Below are 17,312 nucleotides of genomic sequence, written 5' to 3'. Positions count from 1 at the left end.
CTGACTCAGCACATTCGGTCGTAAGACGTTCCCTGAGAGCGACCGAGTCCAACTCCATACCGAGAAAAGAGATGCTCTGCACAGGGGAGAGCTTGCTCTTTTCCCAGTTGACCTGAAGCCCGAGTCGGTCGAGGTGCTGAAGTACAAGATCCCTGTGTGCACACAATAGATCTCGTGAGTGAGCTAGGATTAGCCAGTCGTTGAGATAATTGATAATGTGTATGCCTTTCTCCCTTAGCGGGGCCAGGGCAGCCTCTGCGACCTTGGTAAAGACACGAGGGGACAGGGACAGACCGAAGGGGAGGACCTTGTACTGGTATGCTCATCCCTCAAAAGCAAACCGAAGAAAGGGTCTGTGTCGAGGAAGGATCGATACGTGAAAGTACACATCCTTCAGGTCGATGGCCGCGAACCAATCCTGATGTCGTACTGATGCCAGGATGCGTTTCTGCATTAATATCCTGAACCGAAGCCTGTGTAAGGTCTTGTTCAGGGCACGCAGGTCCAAGATTGGGCACGACCCTCCCCATCTCTTGGGCACTATAAAATAAGGGCTGTAGAAGCCCTTGCGCAACTCTGCTAGGGGGACGGGCTCTATTGCTCCCTTTGCCAGAAGGACGTTTCAGTTTCAGATGCTGGATTAAGGTTAAAACAGCAGCAGAACTGTCCCTCATCACTGTTCTGTTTCTAAACATGATCCACAAATAAACAGTATCAGTAGAAGCAGATAAGGAACTTTTAAAATCCCACTGGTCTCATATAAACATTCATGTTATTCCATTTATACCAGCCAATCCCCTTCCAAATTTTGAGAAATATTGTTTATTTGAGAATGTCACCCGTCTTATCTTTTATCAGCTAACGTCAGATGGCAGAGTTGTCTAATTAGCAGGAGCATTTGGTTTGACATGGAAAATTCCCTTTTGCTTAAGGTTAAAACAATACTTGCTAATGGAACCTAAATTAGAAACATATGCAGCAGAGAGATTCTAATCCCTGCTATGTCCAACGGATTTAGTGGTGTTTGCAGCAATTAACAATTTTAGAGATGCTGAGACAGTACATGTGCCACTTTTACTCAGTTGGTAGTTTCACACTTTTGGGAGCTTTATTCCGAGCCACAGGCTTGCCAGGAAAGAGTAAGAAATACTCTGGGGGGATTAGTGTGTTTTTAGACTTAATCCACTCTCCCATGTGCATTGAGGTTTTATGGCAGCAATCTCATGTGTGCCGTAAATGACATTGTGCAAAACACTGGATGTCTGAGCACAACGCTAGTAGGCATGGCTACAGGGTGGGAGGATTAGGCTATCTGACAAGGTGCTTTGTAATTATACTAGAGAAATAGATGATTATTTATAGGACAGAAGAAAATATCAACAGTAAGACCATGGCTGAAATGGGAGTGAGAGGGAATCAGCTTAACAGTGGATCTCATTGGGGTCAAAGAGGATTTAAATCCCTGCAGTGGATAAACACATAATTTTTAAAAAGGTTTTTAATCAGAAGAAAAACAATACACCACTTTCTTGTGTCTGATATTTCAGCTGGGCCTCATGATGTCACACCAGGGTTGAAATGTTTTGTGGTCACAGGAAATGGAAATTTTCTCAAGGTTGTGTTTCAGCTCTGTTGTGTGGTTTGCGCCTCAAACTGGCTTCATGTGGAAGGTGGAGCTCTTTTCTAAACATTTATGAAGCCAAATATAGAAAAGAAAATTAGATGATTTCAAAGCATGACTGAATGTAGGTCATATAACCTCAGTGGTGCTCTTTTAAATTGCTACAGGTGGACTCATAAATTAATTTCTTTCTCACAGCTTTCTTCTTCCCCACAGTCCGAGTGTTGATGTATCTAATTCTCCTCCCGGTTTACTCAGAGGATTTCTATTGTTCCTTCTAGTCCTTGGCAGGATAGGTGTTCTGAATTTAGTATACATGTACTGTAGTATTTAATTTGTTTTAAACATTTGTTGGGCCTCATGTATTCAGATAGAAGACAAAGGCAGGCCTAACAGTCGTAAAACCTAACTCAGCCCCCACACATTCCATGTCGTATATTTTACTGATAAAAATCGTGCCAAAATCAAACATAGGGAGTCCAAAACAGACTACAAATCCAGGAAGCCTTGCTCACTAAAGGATCGAGCTCTCAACTCCTATTGGATGAGGCACACAACAGAACGTCCCTCAAACATGACATCATCAGGAGTTCAAATAATTCTGAAATGCGTCCAGAATTCGCTTCCAGCAACTTCGTTCACCGAATACGGACGTAGCTTCTTGCTGCTCTCCGGTGCAACCTCGTGGCATAAGGAAGTAATGTCCATCTTGAAACTGTAGCCATACAATCTCCATCTCGCTGGACGAGTTGAGATTACTCTGTGTTCAACCGAACACTCTAACAGATCCGAAGGAGACCGCCGAGCAATTCGCATCTTCATCCGTTGGCCTACAGAAGTGAAGAGATTAAAGATTTCTCTTCCATCTTCAATCAAGTCGACATTTCTGAGTTCTCCGCCAGCCCGCCGAGAATCAACAGCCGTACCGCCCGCTGACAATCAACAGCTGTACCGCCCGCCGACAGAGCGAGGAAACGGCCTCCCGTCATCACCCGAGCCTCAAGGAACAGGGTCAAAGTTAAAGGACGGAGGAAAACACATTCTACCTGTGTCCTCATGCGATTCAAGTAAGAGGTTTATGTCTGGGCAGAGATAGAATATTATAGCGTGTTATTCTTGTGTTTCAAGGTTTTGCTTGTACAGTTTATGGACCGCCATGTCCGCTCATTATTAATACTCAGGGTATTAATTATCACAAATTTGTTTTGCTGTATTGTGGTCCAACCAAATTGGATTGTTGTGCATTTTCGCCATCACGGGTGAGACAAACTGAGTTCATCCATTAGAGTCAAATAATGCAGGACTTTTACGAGCCCCGCTCGTAAAACCGTGTCTCTGAGTGATGAACTAAGAGCTGCTTTCTCTCCAGCTATTGCGAAATCAGCTTTCGGGCTGTCACTTAATCATCTCTCTCTCTCTCTCTCTCTCTCTCTCTCTTACTAACCACACTGACACACACACACACACTGTCACACACACACCTTATGTGTTATAGGATTATTTTTATTTCCATATCTAATCATGTCACTGTTTAGTTTGTAGTTGTAAGTCGGAAGTTTATTGACTGCATTGTATTAATTATTAATTGATATTACTGCATAAATAAACTTTGTTTATATTACAAAGAGAAGTGTTTTGGTTTGTTTTGCATACACCTGTGTCATGCTGACGGGATGTCAGTGCTCAGATTCAAACCTTCATTCATTGTTTTTTTTTCCCGAAAATCTATATTCTTCGGATGTCGATTTTCCTAAGAAAAAAATCTAATATTGAGACTGTTTTAATATTCGGTTATTAGTCCCTGATTTCAGGGTGGTGCCCCGTCAATGTTAATCCTTATTAATATTCTATTGATTTATGATAATTGATAATTATCTTGGATGATTGAATATGAATGATCAATAAGCTAGTATTAATTTTAATTAATGTTTCATCGATGTTAACAATTAACGATTATCTTTGATAACTGTTGATTTAAAGGATTTAAAAAAGCTAACATTGATTCTAATCAATGTTCTATTGATTTTAATAATTAATAACTATCTTTGATAATTATTAATTATTGCTAATAACCAAACTTGCTCCTAAACGTAGCACACGACATTTACTGTCCCATATGAGGTTTTAATGAGTTAGATCCAATTAATTAATTAAAATATTAGTTAATAACTACAGAAATAATTATTAATTATTTCTGATGTAACACTGATCTAAACAACCAGTAAAGCCCTACACATTTTGTGTGTGTGTGTGTGTGTGTGTGTGTGTGTGTGTGTGTGTGTGTGTTCGACGGGATTCAAGGAAAAATGTTTATTAATTATTAAGCTTACATATTCAATTGAGGGTGCTCTAATGTTCGTAACCCTGCATCTAGCTAGCAGCTGCACTGACATGATGGCAAAACAACAAGATACCTTACTTATCTATTAATTTATTGTCGAATGGTAGTGCAGCCTACTAGCTCACCTTTTGCTGCACTAACATGTTCACGTAGCACATCCTCGTGCTCTCTGGCAATGTGACGCGTACAATTCCAAAAGGAATCTTTGCTAATTCTCATGGTCTCTCCACCTTTTGATTTCCTCATTATTAACTTTGATTTATACTTTGCATTTATTTAAGCTATAAGGTTTGCAACTTCACTAAAACAATCTCCATAATCTCAGGCCTATTGCTTATTTTGCAGATTCCCATTCTGGGTTGAGCGAGCGGCACTGAGCGGCCTGAGAGAGCGGAGTGGAATCTTGAAAAAGGCGCTCTCCGTTCAGGTGGAATTATCACTGCTCCACTCAATGCTCTGCTCCTCTCACATGCTCTGTTGCTGACGGAGGCAATCTAGCTGGCTGAGGACCATTTGGCGGTGTACCTGGGGGCCGGTGAGCCCCCTCTCTAGCTTTCTCTCCTCTCGTCCTTCCCCCTCCTCTTCCCCTTTTCTTGTACCTGCACCCCAGAAACGGGTCCCTAATGTGCCTCAGGCTGCAACCGATTGAGCAGGGACGTACAGGATACCAGTGAGTGTTCAAGGGAATTTCCCTCTGGAGCAGACGCGAGACGAGACCCTTAGGCACGCCTTTAACCAAGTGAGAGTGATCAATGATCAATGCCTCCAGCCAGACATTGCACTTTCATACCCGTATTTTACGATAATCAAGGATCGGTTGTATCGAGTGACGGGTGTGATGAGGATACAACCCAATTGTCAATACTGTAGAGCCATTGAGAAACGTTATTCCAGACAGCTCATTATAATCAGATGGTGGGTCACCTAGGGCAGGAAAAAAAAAACACTGAACCTTCTAATGGCCCATTTCTGTGGCCTTGCATTCATGGGGATGTTTGCAGGTGGTGTGCAGCATGCCATGAATGTCAGCTGGTGAATCTGCCGGCCAACCCAAGAGCTCCATTGTGCCCCCTTCTGTTGATCGAGGTCCCCTTCGAAAAAATTGGTATGGACCTCGTCGGGCCATTAGAGCAGACGGCACATGGGCATCGCTTTGTGTTGGTTCTGGTGGACTACGCAATGCGATATCCGGAAGCAGTGCCTCTGCGCAACATTTCAGCACGAAGTGTTGCGGAGGCACTATTTAGAGTTATCTCCCGAGTGGGGATTCTGAAAGAAATCCTCACTGATCAGGGCACTGTGTTCATGTCACGCACACTACGCAAACTGTATGAATTATTTGGGATTAAATCGGTTCGGACCAGCATTTACCACCCCCAAACGGACAGCTTGGTCGAACGATTTAATCAGACATTAAATAATATGATTCCTAAGTTAGTTCATGAAGATGCTCGAAATTGGGACAAGTGGCTCAAGCCCCTATTAATTGCATTGCGAGAGGTCCCGCAAGCCTCCACGGGGTTCTCCCCATTTTAATTATTGTATGGGCGTCTACTGCGCAGAATGCTCAACGTCCTATGGGAAAATTGGGAGGAGGGACCTTCAAACAGCAAAAACTAAATTCAATACAATCTTGACCTTAGAGAAAAACTGGGGAAATTAACACAGGAGAATTTGCTCCAGGCTCAAGAACATCAAAGCCGGCTGTATAATAGGGGTACATGACTATGGGAGTTTACACCGGGAAATAAAGTCCTTGTATTGCTCCTCACATCGAGCTCTAAATTACTCGACAAGTGGCAAGGACCCTTTGAGGTCACACGGCGAGTTGGGGGAATCGATTATGAGTGAAACAAACGGATAGAGGCAGAGTACGTCAGATTTACCACCTCAACCTCCTAAAACCTTGGAGAGAGGCAGTGCCCGTAACTTTGGCAAAAGTTGTTCCAGAGAGGCAGGAGCTTGGACGGGAGGTGAACTTAAAAGCCACCGATCGAGTCACCCCAGTCATTTGTGGAGACCACCTCTCACCATCCCAAGTCATGGAGGTTGCCAGGTTGCAAGGAGAATTCTCTGACGTAGCCAGAAGGGGGTAGGTGAAATTTCTCAGGTCAGACAATGGGACCAATTTTGTAGCTGCTGAGCGCTCTTCCCGGTCATACAAATCTCATAGAGCACCATATCGAAACAACCCCAGGGGTAGTGGTACGCAGTCATCCCTAACGATTACCCGAGTACAAAAAAGAAGTGGTTCGGGAAGAATTAAAGGCCATGCTGTATATGGGGGTAATAGAAGAATCCCACAGTGACTGGGCCAGCCCAGTGCTTCTGGTTCCTAAGAGCGATGGCTCAGTCCGGTTCTGTGTGAATTATAGAAAAGTCAACGCGGTGTCTAAATTTGACAGGTATCAAATACCCCGTACTGCCGAATTGCTAAATTGGTTAGGCGCAGCTCGCTTTTATTCAACACTGGATTTGAAAAAGGATATTGCCAGATCCTCTTGACTCCCATGTCCAGTGAAAAAATGGCATTTTTCACTCCATCCAGCTTACACCAATTTATTGCTCTTCTGTTCAGTTTGTTTTGTTTGGGGCCCCAGCTACGTTTCAGCGGCTCATGTACAGAATCCTCCACTCACACGCTGCATATGCTGCTGCCTATCTGGATGACATCATCATTTACAGTAATGATTGGCAACGACATATGCAGCACCTGAGGGCTGTCCTGCTAACACCCATGAATTTCTAGGGGTGGAGTCATCGACTACCAGAACAATATCTCCAACAGAGAAGTTTCTTGTTGTGTTATTCCACTTTTGTCTCTGTTGCAACTGCGGTAAGTATTCACGACACCAACGTTTCCAGAACAGATCAGAAACGTACTGAACCTGTTTCCATCTGCGTCTAGAATACAGGTCGTCTTTGTCAAACAGTCCTGGAGGCAATGACTTGAGTAACAACAAATGGTTCGGGGTCAAAGCTTCCAAATCATTTACGTCACTTGATGCTACTGTGATTGGACGACTGTTGATTATAGCCTCTGCTTCACAGAAAACTGTTTGAAGGCATTCCTCATCAAGAATTTGTTCTCTGATTGTAGCATTATGGATCTTTCTTATTGAGCATATCAATCTCTCCCATGCCCCGCCATGGTGAGACCCAGTGGGAGGATTAAAAACCCACTTAATTCCTTGCTGACTGAGATGGTCCTGAATCCTTTGGTTGTTCCATTGTTTAATGGATTGTCTTAACTCGCGCTCAGCAGCTACAAAATTGGTCCCATTGTCTGACCTGAGAAATTTCACCTGCCCCCTTCTGGCTACAAATCAGTGCATAGCTTTTATACAGGAATCAGTGTCCAATGAAGAAGCAACTTCGATGTGCACTGCACAAATTGCTAAGCAAGTGAAGATAACACCATATTTCTTGACATGGGCTCTTCCACGTTTAATGGTCCAAAGTAATCTTCAAAAGGTGGATCGTCTGGCAACACTCGGTCTGATGGTAAGTCTGCAATTAGTTGTTTTCCTGTGGAAGAATGTAAACGACGACAAATAACACAACTTGCAAGCATTTTTCTGATTGCTGATTTGGCACCAGGTATCCATTATTTCTGTTGCAGTGTTGAAATCATGTGATTTCTACCACTGTGTCCTGTTCTTTCAGGAACAATTTGGAGGATTAAGTTGGTGACATAAAGATCTTTCGGTATAAGGTTTCTGTCCCAAAGAAACCAAAAATCACAGGACTTAATGACTACAGACCTGTCGCCCTGACATCTGTGGTCATGAAATCATTTGAGAGACTGGTGTTGGCCCACCTGAAGGACATCACTGGACCTTTCTAGATTCCTTTCAATTTGCTTATCAAGCGAACAGGTCTGTGGATGATGCAGTCAACATGGGATTGCATCATATCCTGCAACATCTGGACAGACCAGGGACATATGTAAGGATCCTTTTTGTGGACTTCAGTTCAGCTTTCAACACCATCATCCCAGCTATTCTCCGGACTAAATTACACCAACTCTCTGTACCAACATCTATCTATCAGTGGATTACCAGCTTTCTGACGTACAGGCAGCAGCTTGTGAGACAGGGAAAATTCACTTCCAGCACCTGTACAATCAGCACTGGTGCCCCCCAGGGATGTGTGCTCTCCCCATTACTCTTCTCCCTCTACACCAATGACTGCATTGCCAAGGACCCCTCTGACAAGCTCCTGAAGTTTGCAGATGACACTACTGTCATCGGTCTTATCCGAGATGACAGTGAGTCTGCATACAGAAGGGAGGTTAAACAGCTGACTGAACCTGGAGCTGAACACGCTCAAAACAGTGGAGATGATTGTGGACTTTAGGAGGAACACCCCAACACTGTCCCTCCTCACCATTCTAAACAGCACTGTGGCAGCAGTGGAGTCATTCAGGTTCCTGGGCACTACCATCTCACAGGACCTGAAGTGGGAGACCCATTTTGACTCCATTGCGAAAAAGGCCCAGCAGAGGTTGCACTTCCTTTGGCAGTTGGGGAAGTTCAACCTGCCACAGGCGCTGCTGATACAGTTCTACACAGCAGTCATTGAGTCTGTCCTCTGCACTTCTATAACTGTCTGGTTTGGTTTAATCGGATATCAGAAGACTACAAAGGACGGTTCAGACTGCTGAGAGGATTATTGGTTGCCCCCTGCCCTCCCTTCAAGAACTATACACTTCCAGAGTGAGGAAAAATGCTGGAAAAATCACTCTGGCACTCACCTTGCCCGCTACCTTTTTGAACTGTTGCCTTCTGGCCGATGCTTCAGAGCTCTGAGCACCAGAACCATCAGGCACAGGAACAGTTTTTTCCCCCAGGCTATCCATCTCATGAACAGTTACAACTGCCCCAATGAGCAATAATTAATGTGCAATACACAGCTTAGTCTTTTTATATTATCCAACACATGCAACCTCTTCTGCCATTACAATCCCTTGCACTGTATATAACCGATTTGTATTTAGATTTGCACTACGTACGTGTAGGTATGTATGTGTGTGTGTGTGTGTGTGTGTATATATATATATATATATATATATATATATATATATATATATATATTGTCTTCTATATATACTTTTTTTCTTTTCAATATATATAATTATTTTTTAAAAGTCTTGTTTCTGTTTTGTATTGTTGTGTACTGGAAGCTCCAGTCACCAAGACAAATTCCTTGTATGTGTAAGCTTACTTGGCAATAAAGCTCATTCTAATTCTGATTCTGAATTTACCAACACTGACCTCTTGACCTCTGGATCATCTGCAGATATCCTCATTTGGTCCATGTTCTTCGGCCACTCATCTGTGGATTGGTAACGAAAATCTGGGCTTGAGATCCATTTTTCATTTAGCAAGAAAGTGTAAACCTTCTGCCCTCTAAAGGCACAATATGCTGGATTTGATGCAGTATCAACATGGTTCCATTGTTCAATCTTTGAGCCTTTTAGAATAGTTGTGACTCTGTTTGCCACAAATGTTCTGAATCTTGTGCTCTCATTTCTGAGATATTTAAGCACAGCTGTGCTGTCTGTCCTGTAGACTGAAGGTTTAAGTTTCAGCTGTTGTTCTCTTATTAACATCAGATCCACTTTTGTGGCAACTGTCGCAGCTGTCAGTTCCATTCGTGGAAATGTAGGCCTTTTTAGAGGGGCAACTCTGGCTTTCTCCATCATCAATGCACAGTGCACCTGATCCTGTTGATTACGCAGAAGAAGTTAACTTGCCGTACCATACGAATCCTCACTCGCATCAGCAAAGTGATGTAGCTGTGCCACAACAGCTTCTCCAAACCCTGCTGGTTTAATGTATCTGCTCACCTTGAACTCTTCAAGATTATGAAGTCCATTGAGCCAGTCTGTCCACCTTTGTTTTACTTGCTCTAGAAGATCGTCATCCCATCCTATTTTCAGCCTGCATATATCCTGCAGGATCATTTTTGCTGGTAAAATTACAGGTGCAAGATACCCCAATGGGCCATAGATAGAACTGACAATCGAGAGCAGTCCTCTTCGAGTGAGTGGACGATCTTTAATGACTATTTTGAATTGAAATGTGTCTGATTCATCCTTACAGTGGATGCCTAATGCTCTGTCCATTGGCAGTGTTTCTTGATCAAGATCTAAGTCTCTCACTCAATCAGCCCATTCATTCTCAGGGATAGCTGTTAAAATAGCACAACTGTTACTTGTCCACTTAACTAGGCGAAAACCTCCTTTGGAACATATTGCCCGTAGACCATGATACAGCTCTATGGCTTGTGTCTCAGTGGCTGTGGACTTAAAACAGTCATCTATGTAAAAATTTAGAAGAACAGCATCAACAACATCAGCCTTGAATAATGTGCTATGATCTCCAGCACACTTCCTCAAAGCATAGCTGGCGCAGCTTGGTGAAGAAGTAGCGCCAAACAAGTGAACAACCATTTTGTGTTGCACCAAGTCTCCATTATATTCTCCGTGAGGCCACCACAGGAACCTTAGAAGATTTGAATCTTCTTCATGGACGCAAACCTGGTGGAACATAGCTTCCACATCTGCCAAAATAGCGATACTTTCTTGCCTGAATCTTGAAATGACACCGACAAGATTACTTGTGAGGTTAGGACCTTGTAAAAGTTGTTGGTTCAATAATATCCCTTGATAAGATGCCCCACAATCGAAAACAACTCTTAGTTTTTGTTTGATAGGATGGTACACCCCATGATGAGGTATGTACCATACCTTGTCATCTGTCTGCTTGTGATTGTCTTCTGTCAGCTTAACAGCATAGTCATTTCTGATGAGACTGTTCATAAAAGATGTATACTCTGTGTGGAACTCAGGATTTCTGATTAATTTTCTTTTCAAATTCAGAGCCCGTTGTTCAGCCACCATACGATTATTTGGCATCTGAATAGCATTGCTCTTCAAAGGCAGATACAAGCTGTAATGACCATCTACTGACTCAGACATCATTTTCATAAATTGGTGGTCTTCCTTGGACATTTCCATGTAATCATCCCTTTCTGCTTCAGGGAAATCCTGCTTGAATTGCTGTTGCCACAATTCCTCTAATCTGGCTACTGATATGCGATTCACAGATACCTGAACACTCCTTCCCTTTCTTATGACTTCATTACTGTTCCTGAGGGGTCCATTATCTGTCCAGCCCAACTTGGTTCTTACAGCAAAAGGTCCATTGTCTTTACTGCTAATAACTTGCCAAGGCTTAAACTTCAGGCACATTAGCTCCTATTAGCAATCCAATTTCTGCTTTGATGACAGGGAGACAAACCTCGTTAAGATACGGCCATCTCTCCAAATCCTTTTGCTGTGGAATGTTGCCTTTGTGAACTGGAATTGTTCCCTGTGTGAAGACGTCAGGAAGTTGAATGAACTTATCTTCATCTAGACTAGTAATCTCCAACCCAGACACTACGTGAACTCTCAGTTCAGACATCAAAGCTTTTGTACAGAAAGTATCTGAACTACCTGGGTCAAGAAATGCGTACGTTTTGACCAGATGTGTACCTTTCGTGGTCTTAACTTGTACAGGAACAATTGACAAAGTACACTCATTCTCACAGGTATCTATGACTCCGCTTGTGTCCCTTTCTGCATAGACTAATGCACTTGTAACAGACTATCACAGTTATACATTTTATCTTCCTGAAAACATGCAGTTTCTTTTGGTTTCATATGCAGTACGGTTGGATGAGGCAAAGAACATTCACTGCAGCTCAGTCTTTCTTTGCATTGTTTGCCCATGTGACCATGCTTTAAACAGTCAAAACACAAGCCCTTGGTTTGCAAAAAGTAAATTTTCTCCTGGTGTGTCTTACTTCTCAACTTTTTACACGATTCCAGGTTGCGTTGCACTCCTTTACAAAAGAGACATGGTTTCTTCTGACTGTTCGAATGTTTATTTTGTGATCTTAGAACTGAAAGTTTGTCATCATCTTCAACTTTACTGTCAACTGGTATAGTACTAGTCATGAAGATCCTTTTTGTTACAGTTTTTTTATAAGCACATTCTTCCGCATGTAACTTAACTTGCCTTTAATTGTTGAGCTATCTCTTATGTCTCCAAACACTGGATGAAGAGAAATCTTTGCTTGCTTGTTAATGAAATCAACTAAATCTTTGAATTTCACTCTAGCATTTTGCTTCTCTTGAATTTCACATGCTACAGATCGCCATTTTTCTCTTAGTTTGTATGGAAGCTTCATAACGATAGCTCTCAGATTTGCTGTGTTATCCATCTCTTCCATGTAACTTATATCTGACATTGCATTGCAGCATCCTGATAGAAACAATGAAAAGGAGTGAAGTGCCTCTCTGTCTTCTGGTTTGATAGAGGGCCAATGTAAATCTTTGTTCATGTATGCAACTGCAATATGATACTCATTTCCAAAATGCTCTCTCAGAAGCTGTTTTGCCTTAAAATAGCCTTCTGCAGGGTTCATATGTAGACAACTACAAATCAGTTCCTTAGGTTTTTCCAGTCGTGTACTGTTCCATGAAGTACAAATGGTCTTTATTTTTATCAGTATGATCTTCAACTCAATGTTCAAAGGTCCGAATGAACAGTTTATAATTGAGAGGATCCCCTTTGAAAACGGGAATGTTAATTGAAGGAAGCATGGTCATATTTTGATGCTTCACTAAGCACTCAGTGATATTGGCTTGCCGCTCCATGGCATTGCATAAAGTATCAACTACGTCTCCCTCTCTTCCTGAAGAAGGCTCTTTTAGGATGGTGTTATTAGTTGACTGTGGCCAAAGAGGTTGAATCACATTATCACTTACTGATGAAGATCGACTGCATTCATACTACTTAATAACTTTAATCTTTGCATCTGATGCTGCAAGGGCAACCTCTAGCTCAAATTCTTCCCTTTTTGCCTTTAGTTCAGCTTCTTGTCGTTCAATAGCTTGTTTCTTCTTCAATGCAGCATGTTTAACAAGTAGTGCAGCTCTTTCCACTTCAGCAGTTATATGTGCAGAGGAAGTTGTAGAAGCTATAGACCTGCCATCTACTGACCCGGGTTTCTTGTGCTTCTTACTTGAAGTCAATGACACAGAGGAAATACTATCATTAGGATTTACTTCTAAATCACACTGTTTTGCTTGCTCAGCATTTTCTGCAACCTGTTTCATCCACTTGTTGACTGCAGTAATGAATCTTTCACATGAGCAGGCCCTTGGTTCAAACCATGTATGCTGGTCCTTTGCATAATCTTCATCAGACATAAACTCCTCAATAGCATGATTGAGCTGACAGAAGTCTTTATACAAATCTTTGTATTCAGTTTCTAATTTAGTTCGAACAGTGTCAACATGTGCAGCATCATCCATAAGTTGTTCAGTTTCCTTAGATTTACTTGTGAGCTGAGCTAGTTTAGCTTTCCTTGACTGCACAAGCCTTTGCCATTTTTCTTACTTTGCTTTCTCAGTCATTTTTACTGGCCTTTTAGTATTAGTGCAGTCCTCAGTTTTCTTCATAATATCAACCATTCTTTAATCTCAAACATAAAAAACAAGTGAATCATTGTCCTTATATTATTTATCGAACTGTGCAGTCACATTTCAATTTTTTACCTCAGAAATCTTCTCAGAAGAAATAGTGCCTTTAAATCACATGTAGATAATACTACTGCACCTCTGAAGTAATCCTAGGATGCCTTTTCCCATGAAACTCTGATTTGCGTACACTTCGAGATCCATTTTTCCTTGAAACATCCATATATCTTTGTGTCAAACATGTCTTTATCCATCAGGAGTACGTTTCTTTACTAATATTCCGTGCGCATGGCAAGAGTTATGGTTTCGGTTTCAGTCCTCAAATTAAACATATTACATATTTCAATGCAAAGTAAGAAATTTTCATCCAAATAGTACACATGCATCAAATTGGTCCCACAAAAGCAAACAATCAATACACAAACATCCAAAGGGCATAATGCACTACAAAATATACGATACCAACATGCAACTGAGCCTTTGCATATAGGCTCCTACAATGGCCATCAAAAATAATATCACAAATATTTTGAAATACTGATCAAGCACGGAGCGCAGATCTTTTAAGAATCAATTGACAAGATTATTTATCAAAATATACCACAGTCAAATCCTCTTTGGATACAATAAAACATACAAACTAAACTAACACACATAGACAAACATTAAAAACAGGTTGGTGAATGAGCTGTAACAGAATGTGAATGGAAATTACCTGTACAGAAAAATTTTATGGTGTCTATAGACCATGCCCTGGACCATTTATATTTAATTTAGTATACCTCGATTTGCAATTGGGTTACCTGCAGTATTTAAATAAAACACCAGCTCTTTCCAGCAAAAGTCTGGAAGTGTACTTGTGTTTTGTTGCATTTCCTTGCGTTGCTTTGGTTCTTTTGCTGGATCAGTAGAAAGTTCTGGTTGTTCCATTGATGTTTTAGATCTCTGTCAAGATCGTGGACACCGGGTAGTACGGAGCTGGAATGATCACCAGGGTTTTTAAGCGAGGCCTCCCGCAAGGGAGACTTGCGACTCCCCTTCACGTGTGTAAGTTGTAGCGCAGAGAAGAGAACTCTTTTCTCGAAACTTTGTGCACCAATCTTTCCTGAACTCTACATTGTGCGGAACCTAGGCAGAGGGGCGCCAAAGCGAAGCCTGCTGAAGAAGGGCTAACAGAAGAGCAGGAGAGAGAGAGAGAGAGCCAAGAGGCGGAAGAAGAGCGTTCGTCCTAGGCAGGGAGGTTTTTTTTTAGGTTTTCCGCATCCCAATGGTGTCTTGAGCCAATCAGCAGTGTCTTTTGCTGGATCACATGGTAATTTCTGTCCTCTCTTCAAGATAATTAATTTATGGCCCATTGTGTATGAAGATTTCTGTTTCCCGCTCAAAATAGGGCAATGTTTAATCATTAACTTTTAAATCTTAAAACAAATTATAACAATAAAAGTAATTCACCCATTGCTCTCCTCATGGGAAAACAAACCTTCACATACCAGACCTGATACATTTGCTCTGAAAAATAGTTAACTAATTATTTCAACATGGATAATACAAGATTAAAATTCATAATCACCAATTTCTCAGTTATTACAAGTCACTACACATATTTTAAAGGTTAAATCAGGCTTCAATCATTTGTGTAAGATACATTTTCACTATCAAAAATAGACTGTGCATTGTGCAATGTAGAATGATGATGCGATAGAGTCTTTTGATATATTTTATATTTATATATAAATAGTTTAATTTATATATGACTTATAATTTATATATGACTTATAATTTATATATTATATAGTTATATTTCATAATGCCTGTATATGCATTGTAAAAACCCAAGAAAAGTTAATTTTGTGCCTTTGGAGATGATAGAAAAACATTAGTTTGTGTCCAACTAAAAACAATTCAACGGTTCAGATCCAGTGCGTGTCTGTTTAATCTCTCTGTCTTGAACAATGAGTTTTAGCATGTGATGGTCATGCTTCCACAGAGAATGTCTCATGCACCCTTATTAGTCTATTTTTTAAGTGTAAATTGGTTATATCAAAGGACAAAGGATTTCTATGGGTTTCATAGAAGAGTAGTCCCTCAGCTAATGGCCAGTCATGTGATGACCATTAACGTTTAGGGCATTTATGATTTACAACATGAAAGAGAAGGGGGCTTGATGCGTCCACATAACTCTCTTTGTTCTCAAGACAGTTGACACTCAACAGAGCAGCTTTTATGGACTCTTTTCAGGCATCTTTAACTCGCTTATGCCTGGTTTCGGTAAACTTTTTGGTGTCAGCAGGCAGAGTTTTTAATTTATGACATTGAGGAATTTCGGGGGCCTCTCTGTGTCTTAGTTTAAATAACTTGGAAGTAAATATCAGTGTAAATCCTGGATTTAAGTTGTTCTGTGTAGAAATTGTTAATTATTCTGCCCATAAGATCCTACAATTGACTAGCTATGAATAATTGTTTAGGGTTAGTTATTAATTGTAAAGCCATGCCCACATACCCCTATATCTCACCTTCCAGGGACAAATTACAACATCTTCAGAGGTTAATCTCCACTCTTAAGTTTGTGATCTTTTGGATCCTTGACCTGAACATGCAGTCTTTCCTTCTGTCTACCATAGCTGGGCACTTGTGCTGATATATGCTCCTGACCTGGCTTCTGTCTCTGTAATTAGAAGGTCAGTGTATTGAGTCTTTTTGGTACCTTTAGCATCAAGGATAAAAGTTGACAGCATATGAGGTCAGTGAAAGGCAGGGAATATGAAGATCCAAAGGTCTATACTCAGGTTCTCAGCTGTATTAACTTGCATAGAGGCAAAGCTTGTTTCTATTTTTGAAAGTAACCAGTTAGCTTTTTTCCAAAGTGAGACTTTCTGAATAAAGGACTTATTTTCTGAGCCAGTAAAATCTGTCATTGTTTGGGCAGTTTTCTCTAACTTAGAGTATATTTTCTAAATCTAAATCTAGTCTTACAGAGCCATATTTTTTACCATCTGCCAACATCTGGTCCACATTGTAACTAAATGGGGCCCAAAACTTCCCACTGAATCAGAAAGGGCCATGATTGACATGAATAGCATCTATTCAATTTTTATTTTTTATTTATTTTTTAGGATTCCACAACAATAGACAAACATGCAACAAAGTAGTAATTTGTTGTAATAAAAACTCAGCAGTCCCTGTGAAAGGTTGAACTAACAACACAGCAGAAATTAGTAAAATGTGAAAATATGCAACTTTGTCATCAGCATTTCTGTCCATCCAAAAATAATTAGACTATTTCATAGATATTATACAGAATATACATTTCAGTGATATTTTATTTACTTCGTCCTAACTGCCTCAAGTAAAATTCTTCAATATGCCATGAACCTCCCAGAGGTTATGTAGAAGGCAGCCAATCAGATTGGAATTTACAATTGTCTGGAGCTCTGGTCTTTTCCATGTGAACTATCAATTAGACAGTCTGAGACAGGCTAAAACTATTCTTAATCTAACTATCCTGTAAAAAATGGATAATTGAATAACAATATTAATAATTGTGTAAGACATTTAAAAACTTTCACTTCCAAAGAAAAGAAACATATGTATAAACCATGTACATTCACATGAGATAAAGATTCCAGCCGTATCAGTATCCATATAAAAGCTGTTTTAATCTTCATGGATAGGGTCCCCTCATGGAGGCTGCCATGTTAGGATCACATGACCAGCTGAATACTACTGGTTTTGTCTCAGTAACTGCCCTTTAATTGGATGTTTTACTCAGGAATTAAATTAATCATGACTGACTGTGTATAGTGAATTTCTGCAAT

The 17,312-nt window shown here is 40.8% G+C and overlaps 1 long non-coding RNA gene across 1 annotated transcript in view; it reads left to right on the top strand.

The window, feature by feature from the left end:
• The first annotated feature begins 2,283 nt into the window (after positions 1-2,283).
• Positions 2,284-17,312, top strand: part of LOC127440494 (uncharacterized) — a 58,920-nt gene continuing 43,891 nt past the window's right edge. The window contains exon 1 of the long non-coding RNA XR_007897139.1: positions 2,284-2,688. This is a non-coding gene — a long non-coding RNA (uncharacterized LOC127440494). The remainder of the gene's footprint in view (positions 2,689-17,312) is intronic.

This window comes from Myxocyprinus asiaticus, chromosome 5 (genome assembly GCF_019703515.2).
Source record: "Myxocyprinus asiaticus isolate MX2 ecotype Aquarium Trade chromosome 5, UBuf_Myxa_2, whole genome shotgun sequence".
Lineage (NCBI taxonomy): Eukaryota > Metazoa > Chordata > Actinopteri > Cypriniformes > Catostomidae > Myxocyprinus > Myxocyprinus asiaticus.
The sequence above is the reverse complement of the archived record's forward strand: the minus strand, read 5'-3'. Positions and strand labels throughout refer to the sequence as shown.